The sequence below is a fragment of the Oncorhynchus gorbuscha genome, linkage group LG12, assembly GCF_021184085.1.
Source record: "Oncorhynchus gorbuscha isolate QuinsamMale2020 ecotype Even-year linkage group LG12, OgorEven_v1.0, whole genome shotgun sequence".
Lineage (NCBI taxonomy): Eukaryota > Metazoa > Chordata > Actinopteri > Salmoniformes > Salmonidae > Oncorhynchus > Oncorhynchus gorbuscha.
Genome location: NC_060184.1, coordinates 38,995,553 through 39,010,906, shown reverse-complemented (window position 1 = coordinate 39,010,906; position 15,354 = coordinate 38,995,553). Strand labels below are relative to the sequence as shown.

The window sequence follows — 15,354 nt, the reverse complement described above, 5'->3', positions numbered from 1 at the left end:
GAAATAATAAAATAAATAGTATCGAATCAAATTGATTTATATAGCCCTACATACATCAGCTGATATTGCAAAGTGCTGTACAGAAACCCTGCCTAAAACCCCAAACAGCAAGCAATGCAGGTGTAGAAGCACAGTGGCTAGGAAAATCTCCCTAGAAAGGCCAAACCCTAGGAAGAAACCTAGAGAGAAACCAGGCTATGTGGGGTGGCCAGTCCTCTTCTGGCTGTGCCGGGTGTAGATTCTAACAGAACATGGCCAAGATGTTCAAATGTTCATAAATGACCAGCATGGTCAAATAATAATATATATTCACAGTAGTTGTCGAGGGTGCAGCAAGTCGGCACCTCAGGAGTAAATGTCAGTTGGCTTTTGTAAAGTAGAAGTCCGTCACTGGCCGCGGGCAGCATTTGTTTCTTTAACGCACGCACACGTTCATCACTCCTCCCTCCATTATCATATAAGGTAACAATGTGGGTCGACACACAAGTTAACTTCTCTGTCTTAGTACATACATTTCACACTTATGTCAATGTTCATAGTTAATATAAGCAATATGTATTATACGTATCTATGTTATGGATGAACGCTTTGTTTGTTTGTTTGTTTGTTTGTTTGTTTGTTCTGTTCCTCTATCTCTGTAGCTTCCGGGTATGCTGGATAAGGACCCGAGCTAAGGGAATGGGCTGACTTTGTAGTGCCTGTCCCAAATGGCTCATTAATGTAAGTGTGCATATTGAAAGACACTGTCAGTAGTGATGTCATTTGGTAAATGTTATGTTGTGATATTGTTTCATAAACATGTTGAACTGTATATCCTTTAGTATGTTAAGTTAATGGAAAATTAAGGTTTGTATAGGTAATTGCATAATTGATTAGTGTTAATTGTTCTGAGGGGAGGGGCTAGCCCTACAAAAAGGAGCCTCCCTTTCAGTTCATGGGGAGGCCATTTTGGATTGAGCTGTGAATGGGACAGCATTGTTTTTAGTTGTCCCATAAGGTATATGTTTGATGGCAGTACTGTTGTTTTTCTTCTGGAATCACTTTGTAAATAAACACCCTTGCACAGAAGAACATTTGCAACGCCGCCGTTTTGTTATTTTGATAGCGTTTAGGTTTTCCGGCATAGCCTTCTGGCCTACTAAGGATGGTGCACCGCAAATCTGTGAATTCCAAGGAGAGGTAAAGGAATGCGTTCTCAGCAGCAGCATCAACTGTCAGAAAAGGTAGCTGAAGTTGTCATAGCCAATCATTAAGAGTATCTCTACCACTCATGCTGTCTCTAGAGAGTTGAAAACAGCATGTCTGGGACAGGTAGCACGTCCGGTGAACAGGTCAGGATTCCATAGCCGCAGGCAGAACAGTTGAAACTGGAGCAGCAGCATGGCCAGGTGGACTGGGGACAGCAAGGAGTCCTCATGCCAGGTAGTCCTGAGGCATGGTCCTAGGGCTCAGGTCCTCTGAGAGAGAGAAAGAGAGAATTAGAGAGAGCATACTTAAATTCACACAGGACACCGGATAAGACAGGAGAAGTACTCCAGATATAACAAACTGACCCTATCCCCCCTGACAAACTACTGCAGCATAAATACTGGAGGCTAGGTCAGGAGACACTGTGGCCCCATCCGATGATACCCCCGGATAGGGCCAAACAGGAAGGATATTATAACCCCACCCACTTTGCCAAAGCACAGTAGAAATTCTATTTGCTGAAGACTTAATTAGTACTTTTATGGGAACTCCAAAAAGCCTGGTAATGAAATTAAGAGTGTATTTAAAAGGAATGGACACAAATCACAGCTATAATGCATAGTCTTTACAGTCACATAGAAATAACATTTACAGTGTTTTTGACATGAACAAACACATTGTTTTATCTGAAATCAATGATTTTCAGCTGCAAAGATTAGGGCCTATTGGTAACTTCAAAATGGACCAGAAAGTGTCACGAACCGGCTCAAAGCCCGTAACAAAGGGAGACAACGTGGAGATAAGGAGTAGCAAAATATATATTTATTAACTAAAGCAACTAAGGAAAATATCCAATGGTGTGTGTAATCAGTAATCAGTAGTGTAAGTGAGTGTTTTGCATGCATGAATGTGATAATGCAGGGTGATGAAAGGTGCCAAAGCAAACAAACAAAAGGCCACCAAGAACCACAACACAATCTACAAAAGGTGTCTGCATGGAGAGAGTCTCTTCCATGAATGTGGAAGAGGTCTATTTATCCTGGGAGACACCTGGCCCAGGTGTTTCCCATGTAGCTGACGACCCTCTCAACTCCGCCCACCGGCATCCTAATAAGGAAACAAGAACAAAGACAGAATACGGCAGACAGAGTGGGAGAGTCGTCACATTCCCCCCCATAAAACCGGGGACCAACAAGGACCCCGGAACAACATACCAGCCTCCCGCGTCCCAAATTGACACAGGCCTCCCGCGTCCCAAATTGACACAGGCCTCCCGCATCGCAAATTGACACAGGCCTCCCGCGTCCCAAATTGACACAGGCCTCCCGCGTTCCAAATTGACACAGGCCTCCCGCGTCCCAAATTGACACAGGCCTCCCGCGTCCCAAATTGACACAGGCCTCCCGCGTCCCAAATTGACACAGGCCTCCCGCGTCCCAAATTGACACAGGCCTCCCGCGTCCCAAATTGACACAGGCCTCCCGCGTCCCAAATTGACACAGGCCCCCTGCGTCCCAAATTGACACAGGCCTCTGCGTCCCAAATTGACACAGGCCTCTGCGTCCCAAATTGGTGAGGGGTTATGTGTTCACACCTCCACCTGCCCCATCCAACCTCCTCCTCCCCAGACCTCAGCAACCTTTGCGCATAGGAAGCAATATTTAAGAGGAAAGAAGAACACAAGACCAGGAGGGAACAGACAGGAAAGATAGAACATGACAACCCGAAACAATGGTCAGTCACGTAAACATTCAGGAACATGGCACAAAAGACCAACAGCTACAAACTCCAACGAAAAGAACATCAGGGTCCTTCTTAATTTTTACAACTCCCAACGATTCATAGTCACTTCCAACGATTCATAGTCACTTCCAACGATTCATAGTCACTTCCAACGATTCATAGTCACTTCCAACGATTCATAGTCACTTCCAACGAAACAGAATTTCACTAATTTCAATCATTTAAGCTTGTAGTGTTCAGCGATCTTCAACAGCTGTTCTTAAGTACATAATTCTAACAGGTCCTCTGATGGAAAGCGAATGAACTTGTATACATGAGACACCATAGTCATAAGTAAATAATCTTGCTCAACCCCTCTGCTGAGCACATCAGACCACAACCAGAGAAATGACAATCACCCTGAGCACCACAGAAGAGAGATGAGATACGGAGCTTCCCCAAAACCTACAATAACTCAACCCTAGTCTTCGTGCAGATTTGCGGTGGGTATTTACGCACTGTAGCCCGCTGGCAAGGAAATAGAACTCCCCAGCATGCTGGCAAATTCCACCAAGCCACGGACATGCCCCCGAGGCAACTGCTCAGTCCACAGACACCACACAAAAATAACAAACATTTAACCATGCCCAACATGTCCAAAATTGAAACACGTCGCTAAGCCTATCAGGGGAAAAAGGCTATAGCTCTGGGTAGCAAGTTCCACTACCCTACACAAATCTCCCACCGAGGTACACAGCAGATCACTCACTTCAGACTGACGTCCCAACAGAAAGTAGAACAAGAGTTCAGGCTAGGCAGGGCCTGGAAACTAACCATTATACTCTCTCCAACATAGCACACAAACCAAACAACAAAGGCAACCAATACTGGGCCGATCACACTCAAACACCATATTCAAACCAAACACGTACCTCCACGGTCTCCCAAACCAATAGTTCAAAGATCCCGGACGAGCACCCACTTGTCACGAACCGGCTCAAAGCCCGTAACAAAGGGAGACAACGTGGAGATAAGGAGTAGCAAAATATATATTTATTAACTAAAGCAACTAAGGAAAATATCCAATGGTGTGTGTAATCAGTAATCAGTAGTGTAAGTGAGTGTTTTGCATGCATGAATGTGATAATGCAGGGTGATGAAAGGTGCCAAAGCAAACAAACAAAAGGCCACCAAGAACCACAACACAATCTACAAAAGGTGTCTGCATGGAGAGAGTCTCTTCCATGAATGTGGAAGAGGTCTATTTATCCTGGGAGACACCTGGCCCAGGTGTTTCCCATGTAGCTGACGACCCTCTCAACTCCGCCCACCGGCATCCTAATAAGGAAACAAGAACAAAGACAGAATACGGCAGACAGAGTGGGAGGGTCGTCACAAAAGTAATTGACCTGTTTTGTGGTCATGCATGTCCATTATATTTGTACAGACCTTACCTAGAACTTATCTTCAAAAATGACAGGGGTTTGATTATTAAATAACACAAGTAATCAACTTTCTACAACACTAAGGTGAACGGAAAGAACGGTGAACGGAAAGGCTCTGGGGCAACGAACCGCCCTTGCTGTCTCTGCCTGGTCGGTTCCCCTCTTTCCACTGGGATTCTCTGCCTCTAACCCTATTACAGGGGCTGAGTCACTGGCTTACTGGGGCTCTTTCATACCGTCCCTAGGAGGGGTGCGTCACTTGAGTGGGTTGAGTCACTGATGTGATCTTCCTGTCTGAGTTGGCGCCCCCCCTTGGGTTGTGCCGTGGCGGAGATCTTTGTGGGTTATACTCAGCCTTGTCTCAGGATGGTAAGTTGGTGGTTGAAGATATCCCTCTAGTGGCGTGGGGGCTGTGCTTTGGCAAAGTGGGTGGGGTTATATCCTTCCTGTTTGGCCCTGTCCGGGGGTGTCCTCAGATGGGGCTACAGTGTCTCCTGACCCCTCCTGTCTCAGCCTCCAGTATTTATGCTGCAGTAGTTTATGTGTCGGGGGCTAGGGTCAGTTTGTTATATCTGGAGTACTTCTCCTGCCCTATTCGGTGTCCTGTGTGAATTTAAGTCTGCTCTCTCTAATTCGCTCTTTCTCTCCCTCTCTCTCTCGGAGGACCTGAGCCCTAGGACCATGCCTCAGGACTACCTGACATGATGACTCCTTGCTGTCCCCAGTCCACCTGGCCGTGCTGCTGCTCCAGTTTCAACTGTCCTGCCTTATTATTGGACCATGCTGGTCACTTATGAACATTTGAACATCTTGGCCATGTTCTGTTATAATCTCAACCCGGCACAGCCATAAGAGGACTGGCCACCCCACATAGCCTGGTTCCTCTCTAGGTTTCTTCCTAGGCTTTGGCCTTTCTAGGGACTTTTTCCTAGCCACCGTGCTTCTACACCTGCATTTCTTGCTGTTTTGGGGTTTTAGGCTGGGTTTCTGTACAGCACTTTGATATATCAGCTGATGTACGAAGGGCTATATAAATACATTTGACTAATAACAATATTGACTTCACCAAAAAAGTAGGACATCCCACATTCACCCCAACATGGGGCTAATGTCCCATGTACAACTACTCAAACAGCAGCCAAACCTTCAATACATGCATGCAGTTAATTCATTTAACATTTCGCTCAATGACTAGAGATGTTCTGAAAACTGACTGTCCTGTAAGTGTAAATTATTGTCTGCTTTGTTGTCTATTCGCAGGCAGGCAGGCAGGCAAATGAGTACTAAAGCTGAGACAGGGTTAACTCACACAAACAACTGTCCGGGGTCCTTTGTATTTGTGAACAGGCACATGTGGCGGTCTCAATGGGATTTCTGGACCGGAGTGCTGCCATTAATGACAGTTAATGACACATCTGTTGACGTTACTTGTTGAGTATGATTCCCTTGTTCCTCTGGTTGGAACTGGGCTGAAATACATCATCATTGGAATAAAGGGAGAGGAAACGAGGTAGACAACTACTGTACATTTTTACATTTCAGTCATTTAGCAGACACTTTTATCCAGAGCGATTTACAATAGTGAGCGCATACATTTTCATACTGGTCCCCCGCGGGAATCTAACCCACAACCGTGGCGTTGCAAGCGCCATGCTCTACCAACTGAGCCACAATGTATCGAGATGCACCAATGGAGGCAGTGTGGAAATGCAGCCTTAGTCTCAGCTCCACTAGGCCTTGTCAGACCTCATTGTTCTCTTCCCACCGACAGAGCGGGTCACAGGCTGTGTTCCAGGCCGACCCATAGCCTGTGGTGTTTTACCCGGGCTTCCTTTAGTCATTGCTGCAGAGCTATTAACCCCAGCTTGGGTTGTCCTGGCCGGGCTATCTACTCGTGGTGTTTTGGCTGCGCTGCCATCAGTCTTCACCGCAGGGCTTAACCCAGCCCGAGTTCCAGGGGCCAGGTAGGGCTATCTCCAGGTTTCGGTACTTTAGGAGGACTACCCCAAGTGGCAGGGCCACCATCCCCAGTGTTAGTCACAAGAATACCCCCAGGTCAAGACACTGGGGTACGGGTACTACCCGTGGCTTGTGTAACGTTGGCCAGCTACCCCCCAGTCGTTGCCACAGGGGTAGTAGTGATATGTTCAGTTGGTGGGGATGAAATGTCCAAGCGTGGCAGTCGTCGTGTTCTCTTCACAGTTGGAGCCTCCAAGCCATCTGCCAAGCCCCCCCCTCCCTTCTGTGTCAGCAAGCAATCATTTTCCTTTGATGTCACCAAGCCGTCTTTTGCTTTGAGTGATCAAGCTATCATTTTCCTTTGATGTCACCAAGCAGTCTTTTGCTTTGAGTGATCAAGCTATCATTTTCCTTTGATGTCACCAAGCAGTCTTTTGCTTTGAGTGATCAAGCTATCATTTTCCTTTGATGTCACCAAGCAGTCTTTTGCTTTGAGTGATCAAGCTATCATTTTCCTTTGATGTCACCAAGCAGTCTTTTGCTTTGAGTGATCAAGCTATCATTTTCCTTTGTCACCAAGCAGTCATTTTCCATTGATGTCACCAAGCCGTCTTTTGCTTTGAGTGATCAAGCTATCATTTTCCTTTGTCACCAAGCAGTCATTTTCCATTGATGTCACCAAGCCGTCTTTTGCTTTGAGTGATCAAGCTATCATTTTCCTTTGATGTCACCAAGCAGTCTTTTGCTTTGAGTGATCAAGCTATCATTTTCCTTTGTCACCAAGCAGTCATTTTCCATTGATGTCACCAAGCCGTCTTTTGCTTTGAGTGATCAAGCTATCATTTTCCTTTGTCACCAAGCAGTCATTTTCCATTGATGTCACCAAGCCGTCTTTTGCTTTGAGTGATCAAGCTATCATTTTCCTTTGTCACCAAGCAGTCATTTTCCATTGATGTCACCAAGCCGTCTTTTGCTTTGAGTGATCAAGCTATCATTTTCCTTTGATGTCACCAAGCAGTCTTTTGCTTTGAGTGATCTATTGTCGTTCTTTTAACGCAACGTAACGTAAACAACACTGCTAGCTAGCCTGCTAGCCCCCGAATAGCAACACTGCAGAAACTATTACACTCAACGGAACGACTTGATTAGTGTAGTGTCAACAACGCACCCACTGCCAGCTGGCCTACTTCAGCAGTACTGTATCATTTTAATCATTTTAGTCAATATGATTCTTGCTACGTAGCTTAACCTTCTGAACATTCGAGACGTGTAGTCCACTTGTCATTCCAATCTCCTTTGCATTAGCGTAGCCTCTTCTGTAGCCTGTCAACTATGTGTCTGTTTATCCCTGTTCTCTCCTCTCTGCACAGACCATACAAACGCTCCTCACCGCGTGGCCGCGGCCATCCTACCCTGGTGGTCCCAGCGCGCACGACCCACGTGGAGTTCCAGGTCTCCGGTAGCCTCTGGAACTGCCAATCTGCGGTCAACAAGGCAGAGTTCATCTCAGCCTATGCCTCCCTCCAGTCCCTCGACTTCTTGGCACTGACGGAAACATGGATCACCACAGACAACACTGCTACTCCTACTGCTCTCTCTTCGTCCGCCCACGTGTTCTCGCACACCCCGAGAGCGTCTGGTCAGCGGGGTGGTGGCACCGGGATCCTCATCTCTCCCAAGTGGTCATTCTCTCTTTCTCCCCTTACCCATCTGTCTATCGCCTCCTTTGAATTCCATGCTGTCACAGTTACCAGCCCTTTCAAGCTTAACATCCTTATCATTTATCGCCCTCCAGGTTCCCTCGGAGAGTTCATCAATGAGCTTGATGCCTTGATAAGCTCCTTTCCTGAGGACGGCTCACCTCTCACAGTTCTGGGCGACTTTAACCTCCCCACGTCTACCTTTGACTCTTTCCTCTCTACCTCCTTCTTTCCACTCCTCTCCTCTTTGACCTCACCCTCTCACCTTCCCCCTACTCACAAGGCAGGCAATACGCTCGACCTCATCTTTACTAGATGCTGTTCTTCCACTAACCTCATTGCAACTCCCCTCCAAGTCTCCGACCACTGCCTTGTATCCTTTTCCCTCTCGCTCTCATCCAACACCTCCCACACTGCCCCTACTCGGATGGTATCGCGCCGTCCCAACCTTCGCTCTCTCTCCCCCGCTACTCTCTCCTCTTCCATCCTATCATCTCTTCCCTCCGCTCAAACCTTCTCCCACCTATCTCCTGATTCTGCCTCCTCAACCCTCCTCTCCTCCCTCTCTGCATCCCTTGACTCTCTATGTCCCCTATCCTCCAGGCCGGCTCGGTCCTCCCCTCCCGCTCCGTGGCTCGATGACTCATTGCGAGCTCACAGAACAGGGCTCCGGGCAGCCGAGCGGAAATGGAGGAAAACTCGCCTCCCTGCGGACCTGGCATCCTTTCACTCCCTCCTCTCTACATTTTCCTCCTCTGTCTCTGCTGCTAAAGCCACTTTCTACCACGCTAAATTCCAAGCATCTGCCTCTAACCCTAGGAAGCTCTTTGCCACCATCTCCTCCCTCCTGAATCCTCCGCCCCCTCCCCCTCCTCCCTCTCTGCAGATGACTTCGTCAACCATTTTGAAAAGAAGGTCGACGACATCCGATCCTCGTTTGCTAAGTCAAACGACACCGCTGGTTCTGCTCACACTGCCCTACCCTGTGCTCTGACCTCTTTCTCCCCTCTCTCTCCAGATGAAATCTCGCGTCTTGTGACGGCCGGCCGCCCAACAACCTGCCCGTTTGACCCTATCCCCTCCTCTCTTCTCCAGACCATTTCCGGAGACCTTCTCCCTTACCTCACCTCGCTCATCAACTCATCCCTGACCGCTGGCTACGTCCCTTCCGTCTTCAAGAGAGCGAGAGTTGCACCCCTTCTGAAAAAACCTACACTCGATCCCTCCGATGTCAACAATTACAGACCAGTATCCCTTCTTTCTTTTCTCTCCAAAACTCTTGAACGTGCCGTCCTTGGCCAGCTCTCCCGCTATCTCTCTCTGAATGACCTTCTTGATCCAAATCAGTCAGGTTTCAAGACTAGTCATTCAACTGAGACTGCTCTCCTCTGTATCACGGAGGCGCTCCGCACTGCTAAAGCTAACTCTCTCTCCTCTGCTCTCATCCTTCTAGATCTATCGGCTGCCTTCGATACTGTGAACCATCAGATCCTCCTCTCCACCCTCTCCGAGTTGGGCATCTCCGGCGCGGCCCACGCTTGGATTGCGTCCTACCTGACAGGTCGCTCCTACCAGGTGGCGTGGCGAGAATCTGTCTCCTCACCACGCGCTCTCACCACTGGTGTCCCCCAGGGCTCTGTTCTTGGCCCTCTCCTATTCTCGCTATACACCAAGTCACTTGGCTCTGTCATAACCTCACATGGTCTCTCTTATCATTGCTATGCAGACGACACACAATTAATCTTCTCCTTTCCCCCTTCTGATGACCAGGTGGCGAATCGCATCTCTGCATGTCTGGCAGACATATCAGTGTGGATGACGGATCACCACCTCAAGCTGAACCTCGGCAAGACGGAGCTGCTCTTCCTCCCGGGAAGGACTGCCCGTTCCATGATCTCGCCATCACGGTTGACAACTCCATTGTGTCCTCCTCCCAGAGCGCCAAGAACCTTGGCGTGATCCTGGACAACACCCTGTCGTTCTCTCAACCAACATCAAGGCGGTGGCCCGTTCCTGTAGGTTCATGCTCTACAACATCCGCAGAGTACGACCCTGCCTCACACAGGAAGCGGCGCAGGTCCTCATCCAGGCACTTGTCATCTCCCGTCTGGATTACTGCAACTCGCTGTTGGCTGGGCTCCCTGCCTGTGCCATTAAACCCCTTCAACTCATCCAGAACGCCGCAGCCCGTCTGGTGTTCAACCTTCCCAAGTTCTCTCACGTCACCCCGCTCCTCCGCTCTCTCCACTGGCTTCCAGTTGAAGCTCGCATCCGCTACAAGACCATGGTGCTTGCCTACGGAGCTGTGAGGGGAACGGCACCTCAGTACCTCCAGGCTCTGATCAGGCCCTACACCCAAACAAGGGCACTGCGTTCATCCACCTCTGGCCTGCTCGCCTCCCTACCACTGAGGAAGTACAGCTCCCGCTCAGCCCAATCAAAACTGTTCGCTGCCCTGGCCCCCCAATGGTGGAACAAACTCCCTCACGACGCCAGGACAGCGGAGTCAATCACCACCTTCCGGAGACACCTGAAACCCCACCTCTTTAAGGAATACCTAGGATAGGATATGTAATCCCTCTCACCCCACCCCCCCTAAGTTTTAGATGCACTATTGTTAAGTGACTGTCCCACTGGATGTCATAAGGTGAATGCACCAATTTGTAAGTCGCTCTGGATAAGAGCGTCTGCTAAATGACTTAAATGTAATGTAAATGTAAATATGTGATCAAGCTATCATTTTCCTTTGATGTCACCAAGCAGTCTTTTGCTTTGAGTGATCAAGCTATCATTTTCCTTTGATGTCACTAAGCAGTCTTTTGCTTTGAGTGATCAAGCTATCATTTTCCTTTGATGTCACCAAGCAGTCTTTTGCTTTGAGTGATCAAGCTATCATTTTCCTTTGATGTAACCAAGCAGTCTTTTGCTTTGAGTGATCAAGCTATCATTTTCCTTTGATGTCACCAAGCAGTCTTTTGCTTTGAGTGATCAAGCTATCATTTTCCTTTGTCACCAAGCAGTCATTTTCCATTGATGTCACCAAGCCGTCTTTTGCTTTGAGTGATCAAGCAATCATTTTCCTTTGGTGGGCCCGAGCTATCCTCTTTTTGTGGGACCAAGTTGTTAGTTTCTTTCTGAGACGTTGTGCTACACTTTTTTTCTGTGTGACAGCTACCCTTGTCCTTCAGTGTCACAGAGCTCTTCTTTCCATTGTGTTGGACCAGGTTATCCTTGCGCTTTGGTGTGACCATTACCATCCTTTCCCTTCCGACCCACTACTATGCCCTCGTGTTCAGAGAGAGCCTTCACCAGTACGGCTGCCTCTCCCTTGGTCAGACAGGCCCCAGCCTCCTGGATCACGCTCACCCACCGCCAGCGGTTTCTCCAATGGCCTCCAGATGGCAGTTTAGGGAGGCGCTGTCCACAAGGGGATACTTCATAGCAGAAAGCCTATTGATCAAGTTTTTATTGATAAGGGACTTCTCTGTAGGAGTTGATATGTCGTCCTTCTCTGTGGAAGTCTCTTCTCCCATGGATCCATTACAGACAGTGGCCTGTGGTTTCTCCTTACCTATCTCTGGCCTCTCTGCTGGGCTGTCTGAGGACTGTTCAGCCTCCCCAGACACTCTACCCTGGTCCTTCTTCTCAGGGTCAGTGGCAGACGCAGAGCATTGTGGGCTAGGGGTCAGCGAGAGGGGCGGATAATCCAGTGTGTACACTCCTTTTCCTCAGCGCTCTCCTTCTCCACAGCCTCCTTGGCTGCTGAGGTGGTGTTGGAGAGGGAGGTGGCTGTTGATGGTCTCTTCGTAACCGTCACTGTGCAGACCGCTCTGCCTGCTGTGGATAAAGGAAATACACCACAGTTAGAATGACAGACTTACAACAACCTATTCTAATCAGAGTTTTACCCATATAGTCTGCCAATGGACTTTAAAAACACAGTTATCACGCTCTTCCAATTCAGTGTGGTTTGTACTTCATTTTTTAGATATAGAACTTACATAACCTTCTAGACAAGAGTGAGAGACCAAATGTGGGTATCCTGTTCCTGTATGCGCTCACCTGGTGTGGAAGCAGGTAGTATGATCTTGCCGCTTTCGGTGCGTAGAACAGCAGCCACTGGTTTCACAGAGCCCCTAGCTGCCCCTGCCTGACCCAGAGAGCTAGCCTGAGACAACTGGGACACACACAGAGAGAAACACATGAATGAATATTTTAGTCAGCCACCAATTGTGCAAGTTCTCCCACTTAAAAATATGAGAGGCCTGTAATTTTCATCATAGGTACACTTCAACTATGACAGACAAAATGAGAGACAAAAAATCCAGAAAATCACATTGTAGGAGTTATGAATTTATTTTCAAATTATGGTGGAAAATAAGTATTTGGTCAATAAAGTGTTTGATGGTATAACATTTTAAAATCATATTACGGGTAAAACACAGCTTTTCCTGTTATCACAGTTGAAGACTGAAGGTTATAAGCTTTCTGTAGATATGATTCGTATTTCTCAGCTCTCAATTATTTTCAGCTCAACAGCAATTATTTTTGTAACCGAGATATCTGATATGGATTTGCGATACGGAGCATGTTAAATGTGCATTGACCACTGGGATTGCATAGGCTTCATGGAAACTGTATGCAGCCACTAACTAAGGTCGCTCTGGATAAGAGCGTCTGCTAGATGACTCAAATATAAATGTAAAACTGGGCGGTAGGCTAGAACTGCAACCTTTCTGTTAGATGAGTACACAGCTACCAGCAGTGGGTATTATATTAAGAGATAGCCATTTAGCTCATGTGTTTTGAGATTTCCACTCAAATAAATTAGCCTATGACATTAGTGCACATTAAGATGCAGGAAGATTCATCTCTATTAAACAAACAAACATACATACATTCTGGAGACCCAAAACGCATGACAATCACTGGATTAGTAATAATAATAATAATAATATGCCATTTAGCAGACGCTTTTATCCAAAGCGACTTACAGTCATGTGTGCATACATTCTACGTATGGGTGGTCCCGGGAATCGAACCCACTACCCTGGCGTTACAAGCGCCATGACAATAAAACCACTGCAAACTACTCTTTATGCTAGGTCATTATTATTGTTGTTTTTTTATGTCTAGCTACAAGACTAAAATCAATGTAAAGTGAACATAATAAGCCCACCTGGCTGGTTGTTTCTTCCTGGCTCTCAGTCTGCCTGCTGGCACCACTCCAGTCAGAAAGCGAGTCACGTCGACTTGCATCTCCGGCTCTGGCTCAGGGATGCCCTTCCTGCTGTTGTCAGACATATAGGAAACAGGTTGTTATAACCTGTCAGGGTGTTGGGACTAGGGGTGAAGGCGGTGGATGAGAGCTGGCAGGTGGAGGAGATATGGATAGAGGTAGAGGGCACATTTGCTCTGCTCTGGGCAGCCAGAGCTCTCTTCTTCTCCCAGATCTCCTTCAGCTTGGCCTTGATCAGCTCCTTTGGCTTCCCTGCGATGGAAGGAGATCTGGGTTTATAACAACATTTCTTGGTTCTTAGGATGGAATGCCGCTAGTGTCTTAGTTCTGTTTTCGGGCTTTTCTTAACCATTGCGAGTTCTCACAAACACCACTGTTTTTGGTGTGTGTTTTTGCTTTAAAAACCACCTTTGAAAATAAGGAGTCCGAAACAACATAATATTCAAGTAGATCACGTGAGCGAGTGAGTGAGTCATTTCAGTCAGACATACCAGAAATGTAATGTAATCTCCTTGACATAGACAGACTAGATCTCAGTCAGCATCCTTTTTTCTTCTCCTCCAGAGACTCAGAGTCCACTGACTGGGTACGAATCTCCTTCAGAGCCTGATGGAAAGACAGAGACAGAATATCTTTTGTATGCGATAATTATCAAGCCTGCAAACCAATTAGAAAATCAGAGGTCACAATTCAACCAAGACAAAAGTATGTGTCTACCACAGTACAGGATAGGATAAAATGAACCAAAACAAATGACCAGTTACACAGCCACATAACAGACTGTCCCTTACTTGTGAAAGGAGGTGAATCTTGGCGACCTTGACGTTGGGGTCCAGTTCTTCCATAAACAGCACCTGTTTGAGTCTGGTGAAGAGTTTCTGGTGCTCGCCGCGACGCAACCTCTTCGCCAGGGTACGGTTCTTACGAGCCCTTCCCTCGCCAGACCCCCCTCCCTCTCGCTCTTTTCCCTCTGACGCTGCATGGCACAGGGGCCAAAGGTTAAGCGCCATTGAGCATTCTATTGGGTATTCCGAGACCTCTAAAGCATTTTATTTTTGCCATTCATGACAGCTATGAATCTACAAAACAAGATGGCTCTGCGGTTATAATGAACGGCTGGGAGAAGCCTTACCGTTTCCTTTGGTGCCGTTTCACCATCCTGACTGTTTTGTCTGTGGAGACATTCTCACGCAAATCATACTGCTAAATGTAAATAGCCAAACACACACGCACCTATACAAACACACTCTAGTCTTACTGTGTGTGTGTGTTTGACAGTGGCCCTCATCTGAGTTATGGTGATGCCCTGTCTCCTCTCCTCTGCCGTCTCAATGTCAACCGCTTCTTCCTGGGGTGAGGGAGAACACAACACACCCTGGCTTTACAAAACACTACACCAGAACTCATTCAAGTGCAACTGCAGCAAACAAGTTTTCAAAATAAACAATAGAATAAAAAAATGACTTCAATCAAACCATAAAAAAATGAGGCTCTCTTACCTCGGCATATTCATCACTGTCGGAATCAGAGTCATCCGACGAGTCGCCCGGATCCGAGTCCTCAACATTAAAATCAGGATGTCCATTCTCATGCATTCTCAGAGTCGTAAACTGACTTAACTTTGTGTCTTTCTGACCTGATTCTGGGCTCCGTGGTCGCTCCCCCTCCCCCACATCACCCCTCTCCCTACACCTCACAGGTTAGTTCATTGGGCTCTGTGGGACAAGAGTAGTTTACTTTGGCTGATCTAAGGTCAGATTTAAGGCCCTTTGACTGAGTCAGACTGTCTCTTCTGGGCTAGCGCTAATCTGGAGTCTGGTGTATTGGTATTTAACTCTGGAGTGTAGGAGAGCTTTTCAGATTGCACAGTCTCTGTTTTAATTTCTATCAAGGCTAGAGGTGAGGGAGAAGAGGTTCCTTTCTGGTTCTTCTGGGCCTTTCCACCTGCAGGTCCAGAGGAAGATTTGGTCTCCAGATGAGGCCCTTCTTGCTGCAAAGTTCTGGCTGCTACCACTTCACCCACGGCTGTGGTTCTCATTAGTTTGGGTTGCCAGGGAGAATCACCAGTACCTCCAGGTTTAGGGAGCTGGATGAGGGTGAA

The 15,354-nt window shown here is 47.4% G+C and overlaps 1 long non-coding RNA gene across 2 annotated transcripts; it reads right to left on the bottom strand.

Annotated features, from left to right (window-relative positions):
- Window positions 1-1,422: 1,422 nt before the first annotated feature.
- On the bottom strand, window positions 1,423-14,887 carry LOC123991691. Of its 2 annotated transcripts, none has more exons than XR_006830838.1 (7): window positions 14,753-14,887; window positions 14,045-14,601; window positions 13,745-13,859; window positions 13,194-13,505; window positions 12,077-12,191; window positions 11,586-11,851; window positions 1,423-1,457 (listed from the first exon to the last, which is right to left on the bottom strand). It is a non-coding gene; the product is annotated as an uncharacterized LOC123991691 (long non-coding RNA). The 2 variants fall into 2 exon arrangements; XR_006830839.1 differs by having other exon boundaries at window positions 13,194-13,304.
- Between the last annotated feature and the right edge of the window lie 467 nt (window positions 14,888-15,354).